The sequence below is a fragment of the Crotalus tigris genome, unplaced genomic scaffold (genome assembly GCF_016545835.1).
Source record: "Crotalus tigris isolate CLP2741 ecotype Arizona unplaced genomic scaffold, ASM1654583v1 scf7180000017735.2152567, whole genome shotgun sequence".
Taxonomy (NCBI): Eukaryota; Metazoa; Chordata; class Lepidosauria; order Squamata; family Viperidae; genus Crotalus; species Crotalus tigris.
Genome location: NW_024096601.1, coordinates 2,039,202 through 2,056,588, shown reverse-complemented (window position 1 = coordinate 2,056,588; position 17,387 = coordinate 2,039,202). Strand labels below are relative to the sequence as shown.

At 43.2% G+C, this 17,387-nt stretch overlaps 1 protein-coding gene across 1 annotated transcript in view; it reads left to right on the top strand.

The window, feature by feature from the left end:
* The first annotated feature begins 10,574 nt into the window (after nt 1-10,574).
* The window catches only part of MAPK6 (mitogen-activated protein kinase 6), a 29,253-nt gene continuing 22,440 nt past the window's right edge, over nt 10,575-17,387 (top strand). The window contains exon 1 of the mRNA XM_039339602.1: nt 10,575-10,781. The gene's annotated coding sequence lies outside the window, so the exon portion shown is untranslated. The remainder of the gene's footprint in view (nt 10,782-17,387) is intronic.

The window sequence follows — 17,387 nt, the reverse complement described above, 5'->3', positions numbered from 1 at the left end:
CTCTCCTCTCCTCTCTTTCTTGGAAGAAGGCAATGTCAAGATAATTCCCTTCAGCTGCCTGGAGAGCTAATGGGACCTCTGTGTCTCTAAATGTCACCAGGAGTTCAGCTTATTTCAAGCGCGTCTGCCAGCATTTCATATAGTTAATAAGATCATTCTGTAGCGAATGCATTTAATCATTTTCTCCTTTGGCAGTTTTAAACATTGCAAATAGTTTGCAAAGTTTTCTGAGGACTCTGAGGGATGAATCCCAAGACTCTCAAGGACTTCCTCCATCAGAGCCTAGTGCAAATCCAGTCCGAATCTCAACTTTGCCAAGGCAGTTTCCTCCTGCCGCCTGCCTTCGCATGTGATACCAGACTCCCCTCCGCAGTTGCGTCAGCTTCAGTTTTTTTAAGGCGGTCTACGCAATCCAGTCATGCAGACGAGGCATGCAAGGGGCTGAGGGCTGAGCCAGGCATGCAGAGCCGATCCTGCGTGCTTTTTCCTTCACTCCCCTCTGGATTTCTTTTGCAGAGCAAAACCACGGGTCACATTTCTCATGCTGCAGCTTCCTTGCTTTTTTTTTTTTCTTCTTCATTTCCTTGATTTAAAAAGTACATATATTAAAAAGGCAGCAATTTTTCCAGAGCTCTATCTTGGCCTGAATTGCCTCTCACATTGGACAGAGAGGGTGGAGGTTTAGGAGAAGCCGCTATGCGGAACGGAGGGTTAGCCAAGTGAACAATATCAGGGTCCAAACATCACAACGCTTTACTGGGTAGGAGAGTGTGAGAAACACTTCAGTCACAGCAGAAGGGAAGAAGCAGGGCTTGGAGGTGATTATAAATACCCGTCGTCCTCAACGTACGTCCACAATTGAGCCCCAAAATGTATGCTGCTAAGTGAGACCTTTTTGAAGTGAGTTTTGCCCCATTGTATGGCTTTTCTTGCCACAGTTGTCACTGCAGTTGTTAAGTTAGTAAGAAGGCTGTTCTGGCTTTTCTGTTGACTTTACTTGTCCGAAGGTCGCAAAAGGAGATCACGTGACCCCCGGGGGACACTGCGACGGTCATAAATGGGAGTCAGTTGCCAAGTGTCTGAATGTAAGTCACGTGACCACGGGGATGCTGGCAAGGTCGTAACTGCGACAAACGGTCATAAGTCCTGTTTTTCAGTGCCGTCGTAACTGGAAAAACTAGGCGAAAGGGGAGCTGCTCCTGTGGATGCTGAGGCCTCTGCCTGATGGGAAGTCCAGAGAAGGTGGGAAGACCCTCTTGAGACATTAAATATATGTATGTATGTATGTATGTATTTTTATTTTTTTTATTTTATTTTTATTTTTAAAATTTATAAGCCGCCCCATTCCCGAAGGACTCTGGGCGGCTAACAATAAAAAAACACATAAAACATAACAAAACAAACAGTACAAAGACAGTCATCCAGGGGTCAGGTTTTATAAACCCCAGGCCTGCCGGAAAAGCCAGGTCTTAAGTAGCTTACGGAAGACCAACAGGGTGGGAGCGGTCCTAATCTCCGGGGGGAGCTGGTTCCAAAGCGTGGGTGCCATCACAGAGAAGGCCCTCCTCCGCGGCCCCGCCAAATGGCACTGCTTGGCCGACGGGGCCTGAAGGAGGCCCAGCCTGTGGGATCTAACCGGACGAAGGGAACTATGAGGTAGTAGGCGGTCTCGCAAATAGCCTGGCCCTGAGCCATATAGGGCTTTAAAGGTAATGACCAACACCTTGAATTGGACCCGGAGACCAATAGGCAACCAATGCAGCTCACGGAGGATAGGTGTAACGTGGGTGTATGTATGTATAATTATAGGTCTTTGGTTATTCGGGTTTTCTCCCGCGTCAAATTGGAAGCGTCTTGGCGACGTTTCGACGAAGTCCCATTCGTCATCTTCAGGCTGGTGTTTTCGGCTTCGTGAAATTGGAAGTGTGTTGGCGACGTTTCGACGAAGTCCCATGCGTCATCTTCAGGCTGGTGTTTTCAGCTTTGTGCTTCTAGGAGCACGAAGCCGAAAACACCAGCCTGAAGATGACGAATGGGACTTCGTCGAAACGTCGCCAAGACACTTCCAATTTGATGCGGGAGAAAACCCAAATAACCAAAGACCTACATACAAACACCCGCAAAAACCTCAGAAAACATATATAATTTTATATATATATATAATATATATATATATATATATATATATATATATTATATATATATATATATATATGGTACAAATAAAATACGAACACCAGGAGAGTATAAATATAAAAATATACTTTACTAAAGTAAAGTAGTAAAGTATATTTTTATATTTATACTCTCCTGGTGTTCGTATTTTATTTGTACCATAGACATGCCCAGGAGTCGTATTTTTATGCAAATTTTCCAGGATATATATATATATATATGAGATATATATATATATATGTATGTATGTATGTATGTATGTATATATATATATATATATATATTATATATATATATATATATATATATATATATATTTTCTGAGGTTTTCGCGGGTATTTGTATATAGGTCTTTGGTTGTTCGGGTTTTCTCCCGCGTAAAATTGGAAGTGTCTTGGCAACGTTTCGACGAAGTCACATTCGTCATCTTCAGGCTGGTGCCTGAAGATGACGAATGTGACTTCTTCGAAACGTTGCCAAGACACTTCCAATTTTACGCGGGAGAAAACCCGAACAACCAAAGACCTATATATATATATATATATATATATATATATATATATTAAAAAAGATAATTTAGCAGTGACTGTCCTGGAGCAGCCCCTTAGTTCAGAGAGCTTGTGGTCAGCCTTGAAGAGGGCAGCGTCTCTTGAAGGACCATCCAGTTTATCCCATTTAGGACTGTTGTAACTCGAGAACTAAACGTATTTCGATTTCTTTAGATGGAATAGGTGGAAAATAAAAAATAACTTATTTTTACCCGACTCCTAGTTTCAACCCACAGAGGGCACCTCAGGCGACCGGTTCATTTTTTATTATTCCAGCTAAGCGTCTGGGCCTGAGGAATTTGATGTTTTTCCCCACCGTTCCTTCAGCAACAGTCACTTCCATATGTACCGTACTCTTTTTACTTGCTTCGAAGAGAGAGAAAGGCAGAGGCCCAGCAGATTTGATTTGTTTGTTTTCCTTCCCCCCCCCCCAAAAGACTTTATGAAATACTGTATCATTAGGCTAATTGCCGCAGAGGTCCACCCCGGCTTTTGACTGTCCCTTCTATGTCATGTGTAACCTAATCATGAGTCTTTGGTTGCTGCAACGAAAAACTTGGCTTCTATTTTTAAAACTTGGATGTCCAAGCAGCACATCCTGCAAATCATATGATCCTTTTTAACGTGCAGGCAATTTGGGGCAGAGCATAAGGAGATTCGCTTTCCAGAACCATCTGCACTTTGAGCAAAGATTTCAAAAGTTGATATTTTGCTTTACGGGGATCCGTGGGTGAAGGGGCAGAAAAGAAGCATCCTTCTTTAACCTACAGCTGGCATTCCAAAAGGGGGACGACTCAGGAGAAAGAGATTGGTAGGGTAGAAGGAAAACCAAGTATAATTACGTTTAAATTTTCTGCACATTAGTCTGGTTCAAATTCAAGTATTATTTACACATCAAGTATTATTATACGTTCAGTGGGAGGTGTCCCATCTGAGCCTCTACGTTATTCAGGGGCCTCCCGGAGAACGGGGGGGGGGAGGTCCATTTGGGCATCCTGGAATGAGTGTGTCTTTCTTTAATGTCATCATCCCATTTCATGTTCAAGTTGGCAAAGGCAGCACAAAGAAAAGGAACTCTATGGAGATGGCATTCGGCACTAACAAACTGTTTTGCGGATTTGAAAATATACAAGTGAAATTGCTGACAAGCTACAGCCATGATGATGATGATGATGATGTTGGAAGGGACCGTGGAGGTCATCTATTCTAATCCCCTACTCAGGCAGGAACCCTATACCATTTCAGACAAATGGCCGTCTTAAAAACTTCCAGTGTTGGAGCATTCACCGCTTCTGGAGGCAGGTTGTTCCACTGGTTAATTGTTCTCACTGTCAGGAAGTTTCTCCTTAGTTCTAGGTTGCTTCTCTCTTTGGTTAGTTTCCATCTGTTGCTTCTTGTCCTGCCTTCAGGCGCTTTGGAGAATAGCTTGACCCCCTCTTCTTTGCGGCAGCCCCTGAGATATTGGAAGACTGCTATCAGCAACCGTTCCTTATATGTTTTAGCCTCCAGTCCCCTGATCATCTCTGTTGCTCTTCTCTGCCCTCTTTCTAGAGTCTCAACATCTTTTTTACTTTAGCTTTCTACTGCCTCTGGTTCTCTGGTGTTCAATCAGTGGCTTCCCAAAATGCCAGGGGTAGAAGTAAATTTGACTGGAAGACAATTTTTAAGTGGGTTGATACAGAATTCAACTGCGGAGGATCCGTCAGGAAGCAAGCTGTGAGGAAACTCAACATGTTAAGGAGACGATGCCTGCCTGAAGGAACATCATGAGTTTGACCATGATTCTGTTCTTGCAGTATGTACTTACAAGCAACACTGTGACACAAATACAGAAGACCTTCATCGCATCACAAGGCAGACATTGTGGCTAGGCATGGATACCATGGCTCTGGGTTCAGGATGTTGTCTAGTAGTTCACATGCGAAAAAGCTACCTACATGCTCCCTCCCAAGATATTCCCCTTATTTTTTAAATAGAATGCATTTTTAACTCTTGAGCTTTGCATTGTATTGGTGGGCTGCAAACTGCTTCACGGTTGGGGATAACGGGAAGTGCTAGAGTAAGCCATCATGATCATAACTTGTCCCTTTCCAGGTATTTCAGAACTACAACTCCTAGCATCTCTTATCTGGTGAGCAGGAGCTGAGAAGAGTTGTAGATCAGCAACATCTGAAGGACCACAGGTTGACCACTTTCATAATAAGGCAAAAAGCCATGATGATAATGCACTGATTGTATGATCCCGAAGCTGGCTAGATGACATCTCCATTTTTCACTTCCTGTATCTCACTCGGTGGTGGGATTCAGCTGGTTCGCACCAGTTCGGCAGAACCGGTAGCTAATTTTTTGTCGCCCAGCAGGCCCAGAGTGGGCTTCCGGAAGCGGCATCCACACAGAGAACCGGTTGTTCACCTATTTGAATCCCACCACTGATCTCACTGTAGGGTATCTAAGGCTACTTGGAATTGGTCGTCAACTGCATTTTGCGGGCTATTTCATGGCTTTTACTTCTAATAAGCTATTTCATAAAATAACGGGAGACAGCCGGGCTTTCAGCATTTCCATAATCTTTGGAGGAAGCTGTTCTTGGTCACTTTTCTTTCTCTGAAAGCTCTGTTGTTATTGGAATGGTTTGGCATCGGAGACATGGCCCTCAATTGCTTATTATTTTTAATGATGAATCGTGGAGGCCAAATGGATGATGTTCAGGACTTATTAGGGATAACAGGATGTTCCAAGCGAGGCTCTTTTGATCTTATTCATCATCGCTGAGAACTGGAGAGCACAGCTCTGGTAGGATAATTTGCCTGTGAGGTAAAAGCTTGGAAGTAGTTCATTTCTTTCTGTTTTTCTTTTCGTTCTTTTTTAAGATGTCAAGGTGACACTGAAGATCAAGTCAGCCTAGTGGCCTGTTGCACTTATGAGATGGAAGCAAAAAACAACGTCAGGCAGCTGGCTGCTCCAGACATTAGCTCAGTTCTGCTAGGTATAATAAGTTGGTCAAGCTGCCTTGGCTACTTAATCTGTCTAGCTCACCTGCTTCACAGCTGAAAAATGAAGCTGGAGGTATGTTGATAAAGATTTGCAGAGATCCAAAATGATGCTCCTTATACTGGCTTGAAGTATTCTTCTTTCCTCTGCTCAGTGGCACAAAGACCAGCTTCAGGAGGTATTTTATAATATAATAATAAAGTTGGAAGGGATCTTGGAGATCATCACGTCCAACCCCCTGCTCAGGCAGGTAACCCTATACCATTTCGGACAAATGGCTGTTCAGTCTCTTCTTAAAAACGTCCAGTTTTTCCCACAGTGTTGGAGCATTCATCGCTTCTGGAGGCAGGCTGTTCCACTGGTTAATTGTTCTAACTGTCAGGAAGTTTCTCCATAGTTCTAGGTTGCTTCTCTCCTTGGCTGGTTTCCATCCATTTTCAGGCACTTTGGAGAACAGCTTGACTCCCTCTTCTTTGGGACAGCCCCTGAGATATTGGAAGACCGCTATCATGTTCCCCCTCATCCTTCTCTTCTTTAAACTAGACATACCCAATTCCAGCAGCCGTTCCTTATATGTTTTAGCCTCCAGTCCCCTAATCATCTTTGTTGCTCTTCTCTGTATTCTTTCTAGAGTCTCAACATCTTTTTTACATCGTGGTGACCAAACTAGATGCCGTATTCCAGGTGTGGCCTTACCAAGGCCTTGTAAACATGATCTTGATTCTATCCTTCTGTTAATGCAGTCCAGCACTGTGTTGGCTTTTTGGGCAGCTGCAGCACACGGCTGGCTCCTATTTAAGTGATTGTCCACTAGGACTCCAAGATCCCTGTCACAGTTACTACTATTGAGCAAGGTACCCCTATACTATACTTGTACCTTTGGTTTTTCTTGCCTAAATGTAGAGCCTTAATTTTTCACCACTGCATTTCATTTTGTTAGATAGCGCCCCATGTTCAACTGTGGAAGAGGGCATGGAGATGTTGTTGGTTCTGTTTGTGTTGGCCTTGTAGGTAGATTGTAATCTGGAGGGCCTCAGATATGCTGGGTTCACGTCCCTTCCCTTTCCAGAGAAAGGAGCAGATGGAGAAAAACATCAAGAAAATGTCTAGGGGAGATTGCAGGTGGTTTCACACAGGGCACCTACCAGTGTTGCTGTCAAGATTATCAGGCAACACATATCAGTTGTTCAACAGCCTGCAAACATTTACAGATTTTATTCATTTATATGTCACCCATCGGACTATCAAGTGGCTCTGGACGGCTTTGGGGCTTTTGGAGAGGAGAGAATCTTCCGTTCTCAACCTGTATGGAGGAAATGCTCTAAGCCAGGGGTCTCCAACCTTGGCAGCCTAAAAACTCGTGGACTTCAACTCCCAGAATTCCTCAACCAGCCATTGAAGTCCATAAGTCTGCCACGGTTGCGGACCCCGATTCTAAGCTACCTAAACCAGTGGTGGCGAACCTATGGCACGGGTGCCAGAGGCGGCACTCAGAGCCCTCCGAGACTGTCTCCCTAGCCCTGCCCCCTCCTCACCAGCAGCCCTCCCGGAGGAGAGTTGCCCTGGACATAGTAGCCGGACAGCGGGGACAAGACTCTGCCCTTGCGCCCTGTCGTGCGCAGATGCTGCTGTGGGGCATGGATGGAGGGCCTGGCCGCCATGGCACTGCTGGGCTGCCTGGGTGATCTGTGGTGGGCCGTGGAGGTGGTGGGTGGCCCAGTGGGCAGGGCGGAGCAGGGACAGGGGTGGGGGGCAGTTTTTGGGCACTCGGTCTCTAAAAGGTTCGCTATCACTGACCTAAACGATGACCATCGCAGCTGGCTTGGAAATTTTTGTTTCAGCACAGTGTGTTCTTTTGCAATAATGAGTGTTTCTTATATCTTTGGACTTTCTTAATTCTTCCTTTCCTTCCCCAAGAAGAAGAAGGCAATAATAATAATAATATAATAATAGTAGTAGTAGTAGTAGTAGTAGTAGTAGTAGTAGTAATAGTAATAGTAATAATAATAATAATAATAATAATAATAATAATAATAATAATAATAATAAAGTTGTAAGGGACCTTGGAGGTTATCTAGTCCAAACCCCTGCTCAGGCAGGAAACCCTATACCATTTCAGACAAATGGCTGTCCAGTCTCTTCTTAAAAACTTCCAGTGTTGGAGCATTCACTGCTTCTGGAGGCAGGTTGTTCCCCTGGTTAATTGTTCTAACTGTCAGGAAGTTTCTCCTTAGTTCTAGGTTGCTTCTCTCCTTGATTAGTTTCCATCCGTTGCTTCTTGTCCTGCCTTCAGGTGCTTTGGAGAATAGCTTGACTCCCTCTTCTTTGGGGCAGCCCCTGAGATATTGGATCACTGCTATCATGTCCCCCCTCATACTTGGAAGCTCCAATTATATCTCAGCCAGAGGTGCTTAAGTAACATTATTTTCCAAGCAAAATATGAAGAAGCTGAATCAGTGTGGAACGAAAGACAGGGAGTAATATTTATTTATGAAGCTCAGCTGGATAAAGTCAGGCTATCTTAAAAACCACCCAACATGGGCAGATTTACATTCTCATGGCACTCGTCTTTCTCTGCTTTTCTTCACCATTCGTTTATTTCCCTGGCTCAAGGCAGATTTTTCCATTCCTTGGGATGGACGAGAACCAAGACCTGTGTGTCAAACTCACAGAGACCTTTCCAAATGTAGCTGTAATATTTAGTCAGTACAATACAGGCCCTGGATCAAATCTTGGAGTGCCTGGGCCCCTGTTAAGGATCTTAGGAATCCACGTAGAACACATCGTTGAGGCATGTCTTGGGCCTCCCTTGGGGAAGAAATATATTCAGACACTCCAAATGACAGACATAGATAAGATAAGATAACCTTTATTGTCACTTTTTTACCGGTGGGCACAACGGCACACATCAAAAATAAAATTTAGTTGCCTGCTCTCAAAGTGAAACACATACACGACACACACCTAAACATACTATGTACAACATATGTATAGATGCACACCCCTACATATACATAACAAATAAATATTAAATACTGTCCATCTTGAATATATAACAGAAGGAGGAAGCTTGAGAGTTCACAAGGTTAATGCTGTATGGGATGAAACTATGGCTGAATCTGGATGTTCTGCTACAGATACCACAAAGTCCCCTTTCCAGAAGGTAACAAGGAAAACAGGTCGTGAAAAGGATGTGTAGTGTCCCAGATAATCTTACGGACCCTGCTCAAGCAGCGCTTCTGTGCTATGTCCTGGGTGGGAGGGAGGGAGCTGACATTTCTCTAAAAGCATGATAGATGATCAACTTTGGCCAATGTTCTTTGAAGATTTATTTGACTTCAATTCCCATTATCCCATAATTCCCATAAGCAGTCTAGGATCATGGGAGTGAAGTCAAATTTCGTAAGAGAGAACCAGGTTGGGAAAAACTGGCTAGTCCTAAGCTACTACTTTGCTTGCTTCTTTGTTCAACTAAAACCCATACATTTGGCCCCAAAAGAATGCAAAAATGGTTCAGCACCTGTGCTAGAATTGATTGCCGTTAGTCAATAGTTCAGGCTATGCTAAAAAGCCAAGTCTGGAAAACCAGCCACTCGCCTCTGGATTCTTAAGCTGGGATTGTGTCTTGGTGGTTGTTTTAAGAGCAGTGGTTCTTGTGAGATGCACTTAGGGAAAAGTGGCGTGCAACACAGCTTAGGTTTGTGCAAGGAAATCTGGACTCCCTTTTCTATAACTGAGAAAATTGTTCCCATGAAATGAAAGCAAAAATGAGCCCAAGTTTTTTCTCTGTGGCTTCATGTCTGCCTCTCCTGTCTTCTAACATACCCATCTAGAGTCTTGGTATTACATCCCCAGGAACTTTGGACTAATCCAGTGGTGGCGAACCTTTTAGAGACCGAGTGTCCAAAATCTTGGTGACCTGAAGATGAGTGGGCTTCAGTTCCCAGAATCCTTGGAGAGGAAGTTCACACATCTTTAAGTTGCCAAGGTTGAGACCCTTCACCCCCCCCCCACCCAGTATCCAACCAACATTACAGAGGCATGGAAGGACCTGCTCTTATTTTATCACCTAATAAAATTGGGTATTTTTTAAAAAGTGACCCAGGCAAACATCAGTGTGCAATAAATTGTTGCTGACTGTTGATTTGGTCTGCTCAGCACAGATACTTCACTCCCAGTTGCTCTTTCTTTCTTAGCATGCATTGATTTTTTTTATTGCATACAGCCCTGAAAGTCTTTCTTTCTTTTTCTTTCTTTCTTTCTTTCTTTCTTTCTTTCTTTCTTTCTTTCTTTCTTTCTTTCTTTCTTTCTTTCTTTCTTTCTTTCTTTCTTTCTTTCTTATTATTTCTTCTCCCTCCCTCCCTTCCCCATTTCATCTCCCTCCCTCCCTGTTTCTCCTTCCTTCCTTCCTCCCTCCCTTCCCCATTGCAACCCCTCCCTGTTTCTCTCTCCTACCTTCCTCTCTCCCTCCTTCCTTCCCCATTTCATCTCCCTCCCTCTCTCCCTGTTCTTCTCTTCGTTCCTTCTTTTCTTCCTTCCTCCCTCCCTTCCCCATTTCAACCCCTCCCTGTTTCTCTCTCCTTCCTTCCTTTCCCTTCCTTCCTTCCTTCCTTCCTTCCTTCCTTCCTTCCTTCCTTTTCACCCACTGTCCGTGCACCTTTATTCATCCTTAATGACCTCCGAAGCTGCCCCTCATTTAAAAGCTGTGATTTCTCCACCTCCATTTCTCCTGCCTTCCAGGATTGGATGGGCTCGGGCTAATAAGTGGGTGGTTTCAGGGGAGGAAGACATAGGCACAAACGGATTGCCCACCTCTTCTCATTTAAATATTACAACGAATTGTGCTGATATAGAACCGGGCATCTATTTCACCTCTTGAACTTTTCTGTCTCTCTCTCTCTAGACCAGTTATTTTTGATCAGCCATCTTCTGGCTGAGCTTTTCTTATATTCTGTGGGGAGATTTGGTTTTAAAAATTTCAATCTGGGGCTCCTTTGGGTCATTTATTTTCAAACTCTTGAGACCCAACCATGGGATCCAAGCAAGTCCTAGTCACTTACAAGAGAGGTAAGTAAATCTCCTTGGCTTTCTATCTTGCTGAAACCCCAACTGGACTAAAGAGAAGGAAATGTGCTGGAGTTATAGATAGGCATTGCCAGAGAAGAAAAATACACTTGCGTCATCATAGCAGATGCTGATCTCCAGGTATCACAAGGAATGCTATTTAAAAAGAGCCGAAGGGGGAAGGGAGACTTATAATCAGAAATGCTCATTTGCTGTCCAGGAGCTCATTCTGGTTAGGTCCCGCCAAGGGTTGATTCTTCCAGTTTCTTGTGGTCCTTTATCCTCAAAATAGACTTGAAATGGACAGTCCTAAGTTAAGTCAATCTTCTTCACAGTCAAAGACCCAGGCACGCATTTGGTTTCAAAGCCACTATTCAAAAATAGGGGGGGGAGCTGTCTTAGGCTATGCCAATCTTTAGCTATTGGCAGAGGAAAAGAAAGTAGTCTCCCCGCCATTATTAATGGGGAAGGCAAAGGAAGCTTGTTGGCCTCCAGACATGATGTGAAGGCTTTTGTTTGCGAGATACAATGAGAAAAGGGACTCTGGTTACAGTCCAAACACTGTTCCAGTGTCACCCAGATGTCTTGTGATGATAGATAACTTTGAATGCAATGTTACAAATGACAGAATGATCAGCGTCAGTGCCTTGAAAAGCTTCCAGAGACAAATTTGCAGAGTAAAATGGCTGGTCTTTTTATTTGCAAGCTTTTTTTCTTCTTCTTCTCCTTTTTAAGTGGTATTTAGTCTCGCCGTCTGTGAAAGCAGAAAATAGCCTTTTGCTGAAAATGGACTTAATAACTCTTGGGTATTTATAGGGATGTAATGTCCCCTGGATAGCTTTCTCTGTGCATTAAAAGAGTGATTTGGTTAACTATGCTTTACTAGTTTGTGCTACAGCTGGCTTGGTTAGCACAAAGCTCAGCTGTAAAACATGGTTTATAAGCCACAAGATCTGGGGTTATGTTACCTGCTATGTCTTTGCTGGTTTAGTGCAAAGTTGTTCTTCTTCTTCTTCTTCTTCTTCTTGTTTTCCTCCTCCTCCTCCTCCTCCTCTAATAAGCGATGCTCTCCACTGAAGAGATACTACCTCAAGAAGAGAAAAGAAGCCCTTCCTAAGAACATCATGATGCCCAATTGCTACAATGCATCAATTGATCCAACCTCAGTTGTGTTCCTCTTGTTTGTCTTCTGTTGACAGCTCCTTGCAGGTATTCTGCTCTTCAACAGGGAGAATTTTTTCCTGACACAGTAATGTACCCTGAAATTTTCCTAAACCTTTTAAGCGAGTAAGATCCAACAGATTCTTCTCTTCCCTTCAACCATAACCACTTTGGTGGTTCAGAAAACATTAATGCAATCAGCCCAACATCTCTTGCTGTTCCCACCTCCAACAAGGAATAGTTGAATATTTTCCCCATCCCAGGAAGTTCTATTTAACTATATTAAATGATAGCCAGTAAATGTTACCACCTCAAATATGTTTACTGGACCTTGAAAAAAATACCCCAAGGAAGGATCCTAACTTGAGTGCATGTATTGGACAATCATTTTCAGACTAAAAGTCACTGTAATTACAAAGAACAGGATGATGCGCTGAATGATCCATTGGCATCTTATGACTTTTCTCATTGGTTTGAGAGAGACAAAACATCACGCCTTGAATTATTTTAATTCTCTCTGACTCGCCTGCATTTCCTGAAGATATGCAGGGAAAGGTTTACAGGAATTCTCCGTGTCTTGTTTGCATAGCTCATATCTGAAACCCAAATCAAATTATCTTTACAACAGAATGAGGGGCTCAGAGATGGCAGAACACTCTGTACTTCCCTTGCGTGCGGAAAATGAATACGTGAAGTGATACAGACAGAGGCAGGGAAGCCATGTCAACGAACACAGATTATCAAGATGATCCACTGAGATAAAATCATAAAAACAATAAAGATGTAAACAAAAGCATTTGAGGGAGAAAATATCCTTGGTTTCCTGATGCACTATGATCACCACGCCGATGAAACCTGTGGTGCAACCATTGGAAAATATGTATTTATGTAAGCTGTAGTTAGGACTTTGCTCGGTGCAAAATAATTCCAGTATCAGGCACTTGATGGATTCAGGTCAACATCCAAACTTTGCTTTTTCAGAAGACCCACCCTCTGCCTTTTGAGTTGATGGCAACATAGATCAAAGCTGGGTTGTAAAGCAGCAATCGGAGATGGGACATCCCATTCCGTGCAGTGTCACCTAAATTAAGCTGTCATAAAGGTTGACATGTGATATGGCAGCACACTAGGAATAGAAACCTACAGGAGGAACAAGAGAATCTACTTCAGTGGTTCTCAACCTGTGGGTCGGGACCCCATTTGGGGTCGAATGACCATTTCACGGGGGTCGCCAAACAACGCAGTCCACCATTTTTTCCCCCTTTTCCTTAGCTGTGCTACTCCCTTTTATTCTATTGGCTTTTGAAAGCCAATAGAATAGACTCTCTTGAATAGAGTCTAATTCTATTGGCTTTCAAAAGCCAATAGGAATTGTCCAGGCTGTCTCTGCCCTGCTGAGCCCGCCAAAAGTCCCATTCTGCAAACGGTGCTGCACCAGTTGAGTAGTCCTCGACTTACGACCGGTTAAGTAGTCCTCGACTTACAACCAGTTGGGGGGGCGCGGCATTAAAAAGGTTGAGAACCACTGATCTACTTCAGTGGCAATGCCTTGCGCCCAGAAAGTGGCCAGCAGAATCCAGGAAAACATTAGAAAAGGCATGTCCCAAAGGTGCTTCTTCCAAAAGGGAACTGGACTTTCTTGTTTTTTTCTTTGAAAATGTTTCACTTCTCATCCAAGAACTGAAGAAATGTCACGGATGAGAAGTTTTCAAAGAAAAAAAAACCCCAAGAAAGTCCAGCTGCCTTTTGGAAGAAGCACCTTTGGGACAACCACGACCTGGATGATGGGGAATCTCCATAGACATTGGAACAGGCATGTCTGTTCTTCAGAGAGGAAAGGTTGAAGGGCCCAAGGGGGTGAGGAACAAGAGGAACAGTGGAGAAATGAGAACATTCTAGATCAGAGGTCCCCAAACTCTTCAACTGATCAACCTCTTCAAGAAGTTGCAGGTTGTTCATCAACCCCCAAGCATTTATTATATGAAAATAATTTAATAGTACTGTTTTAACAATTAGTACTATGAACAATAAGAACAACACTGACCCCTTAGATAGGCCCATGAACCCTTGGAGGTCAATATTGAACACTCTTGAAAACCTATTTATTGTTCCTTCTCTCCTTAGCACCATTTCTGAAAAGAGAAAATGTATCTCAAAAGGGAAAGGCTTTAACAGAATAACAGAGTAACAAAATTGGAAGGGACCTTGAAGGTCTTCTAGTCCAACTTCCTGCTCAAGCAGGAAACTCTATACTGTATCAGACAAATGGTTATCCCCAAAAAAATTTTTTTAAATCCCCAGTTTTGGAACACCCACAACAGCTGAAGGCAAGTCATCCACCGATTAATTGTTCTAACTGTCAGGAAGTTTCTCCTTAGTTCTAGGTTGCTTCTCTCCTTGAATAATTTCCATCCATTGCTTCTTGTCCTGCCCTCAGGTGCTTTGGAGGTTTACTCTCTCGCGACATAATATGCTACTCCATAAATATAACTCTTTCAAAAAGTTTAACTTCCGGGGGTTCCGTGGACGAATTCATATGATTTCCATACAGAGGTGGTTTTCTATTGCCTTCATCCAGGATGACAATAAAATTGATTGATTGCTTCTGTTTCAAAGAGGTCAGACTGTCTCAAGTGCCGTGGAACAAGCTGATCTTAAAGCTGGCCCTATTTAACTAAAAAAAAACCCAGACCACCTTGGATAACAGATCTCCACTGTTGGGGATGGAGTATTGGCTTTGCACAGTCCTAACAATTCGACTTGAGTTTGCTAGTTTCACTTAATGTGAATCGGGAGAGCATCTTGTTTCTCACAGATTCACAGTTGAGATTTCCTTCAGGGCTTACTCTAGGCTGGTTTAGTGGCGTCCCGTTGATTTCTGCAAGAGATGCTTAGAAGTGTAATTGATGCCCAGTAACTCAGTGGTTCTTAACCTTTTTGAACGAATCGCCCCCTTGAGCCAATGAGGAAGTTGTCATCGCCCCCCTCCCCCAACATAACCTCTCAGTCACAACATAGGAAATAATTCTTCAATTTATGCAAACCCTTGTTTTGTTTTCTTTAAAATTGTCATCAGGACATATCGATGCAAATAATTTATTTCCAGTCTTTTTCCCGTATCTCCCATATTCTGGCCAATGGTGCGCCACTGTATGGGTAGAGGCTGCTGCACAACGTGCATGAAGATAAGCGATGCGTATTCACATATGTTTTGTACTGAAGCTAGTTGGAGGAACATTTGAAAACACAATTCAATCCACTAATAGCGAACGATCTGATGTTTTTGTACGACAGATATGCAGCGATTCGCTGTACGAAAAAGTCTCAAAAGTATCCCCAAAACTTCTCGCTCCATCGCCCCCATATCGCCCCCTTTTCGTTCCATCGCCCCCCTGAAAAATGAAATTGCCCCCTGGGGGGACAATATCGCCCAGGTTAAGAACCACTGCAGTAACTAAATCTATTGTTGCCTTTTCTTTCTGCTTTAAAAAAGCCTCTACGTTTCCAAACAGCAACTGGGTAGGAGCAAAGGTGATTACCTAATAAAGCACTTGCATCTGTTTCCTTAAAGGGAATGCTTGCGTTGCAGATACCAAGGGCATTTTATAGCCATCTTTCCTTGAGGCTCTGAAATCCAGTTTCTCGACGGTTTCGAAATGGGCCTTTGGCCTGAAAAAGTACAGCAATTCCCTTCTCAAGCGATAACTTCCTGACAATGAATTTTATCTGGGTAGTTCAATCCGGCGGTAATTAAATTGCAGTTAATGTTACATCTTTTACCTAGAAGAAAGTATGTTTCTTTCCCAATAATGTGATATTGCTGCCATAAAACTCCAGATAAGGGGCTGGATTTTGTTACCGTTAAATGCCTTGAGTTTGAGACATAACAGCTTTTCTCCCTCTCTGCGTTTTAGTCTCACGCTTAGGTGGGCCACCGTAAATTTCTCCTGAGCGGCATTGCAAACAAGTGAGAATACTGAAAACTGAACACTTTGGGGTAAGGAAGGACGTCAGCAAGACGGCTTGCTGTCCCGTGAACGTTGAATCCACCTTGGAGGAAAGGTGTAGTAGTGGGGAGAGGCTGAGCAAGGAAATTCTTTTCACAGTTTTGAATTGTCTTGAAGCTGGTAAAGTAGGTGGGCAAGTGTCTGGAGCCTCAAATAAGAGAGAGGGGAGCCATGCAAGCAGTCCTTGATTTATAACCACATTTGGGAGCAGAATTTATGTCGCTAAAGAAGCAGCAGATGGGCCGTGCTAAATTTTATGGAGTTTTTTTTTTGTCACAGTGGCTAAGTGAATTATGTGGTTGTTAAGTGAATCTGGCTCCCCCCCCCAGTTGACTTTGCTTGTTGAAAACCGGCTAGGCAGGTTGAAAGTGGCAGGAAATTAAACAGCGTTTGAGAAATAATTTGCTTATTACAGTGCGGTTGTTACCAAAACCTCTGATACTTATCACAGATGTTCCCAGGAGAAGAAATGTAACATGTTTCCTCCTCTGGAAAGACTTAATGTGTTGTTAACCAACAATATGTCATAATTCTTTGGTCAAGTCTGGATTTTCTTTAATGTGACCTTAGGTTTCTGGGAATAGAATAGAATAGAGCTGGAAGGGACCTTGGAGATCTTCTAGTCCAGCCTCCTGCTCAAGCAGGAGAACCTGCATCATCTCAGACAGGTGAAGATCCAGTCTCTTCTTGAAAATCTCCAGTGATGGAGCGCCCACGATTTCTGGAGGCAGGCTGTTCCAATGGTTGATTGTCCTCACTGTCAGGAAGTTTCTCCTTAATTCCAGGTTGCTTCTCCCTTTGGTCAGCTTCCAATCATTGTTTCTCGTTCTTCCCTCTGGTGCTTTGGAGAATAATGTGACCCCCTCTTCTTTGTGGCAGCCCCTTAAATACTGGAATACTGCTATTATGTCTCCCCTATTTCTTCTTTTCTTTAGACTAGCCAAACCCAAGTCCCGCAGCTGTTCTTCGTATGTTTTAGCCTCCAGGCCTTGGATCAGCTTAGTTGCTCTTCTCTGAATTTTTTCCAAACTCTCAACAACTTTTTTGTGATATGGTGGCTGCAGCATTCAATCCATTTCTGCTTTAAAAGAAATTGCCCTGCAACTCACACAATCGAATCAACTACAAATCTCTATGCAACCTGTTTTGCTAGTTGGCCGATGTGGTTGCACCACGATCGGGAAAAATTGCCGAAGACTAATAAGATCAACCTGAATATGTTTACTCTGAAATAATTGCCACCGAGTCGAATGAAACCTGCTCCATTAAAAAAACGGATTGCATTTTGAGAAGAGTATTAAGTAATGACCTGGCATGTTTTCTTTCCCATTACGTGCAAAATGCAATAAGGAAATGTGCACCCCCAATGGATGCTACTTCCTGTAGCGTTCGTCTCTCATTTTGGACACGCACACACAAGTGCGCACACGCATATATTTAA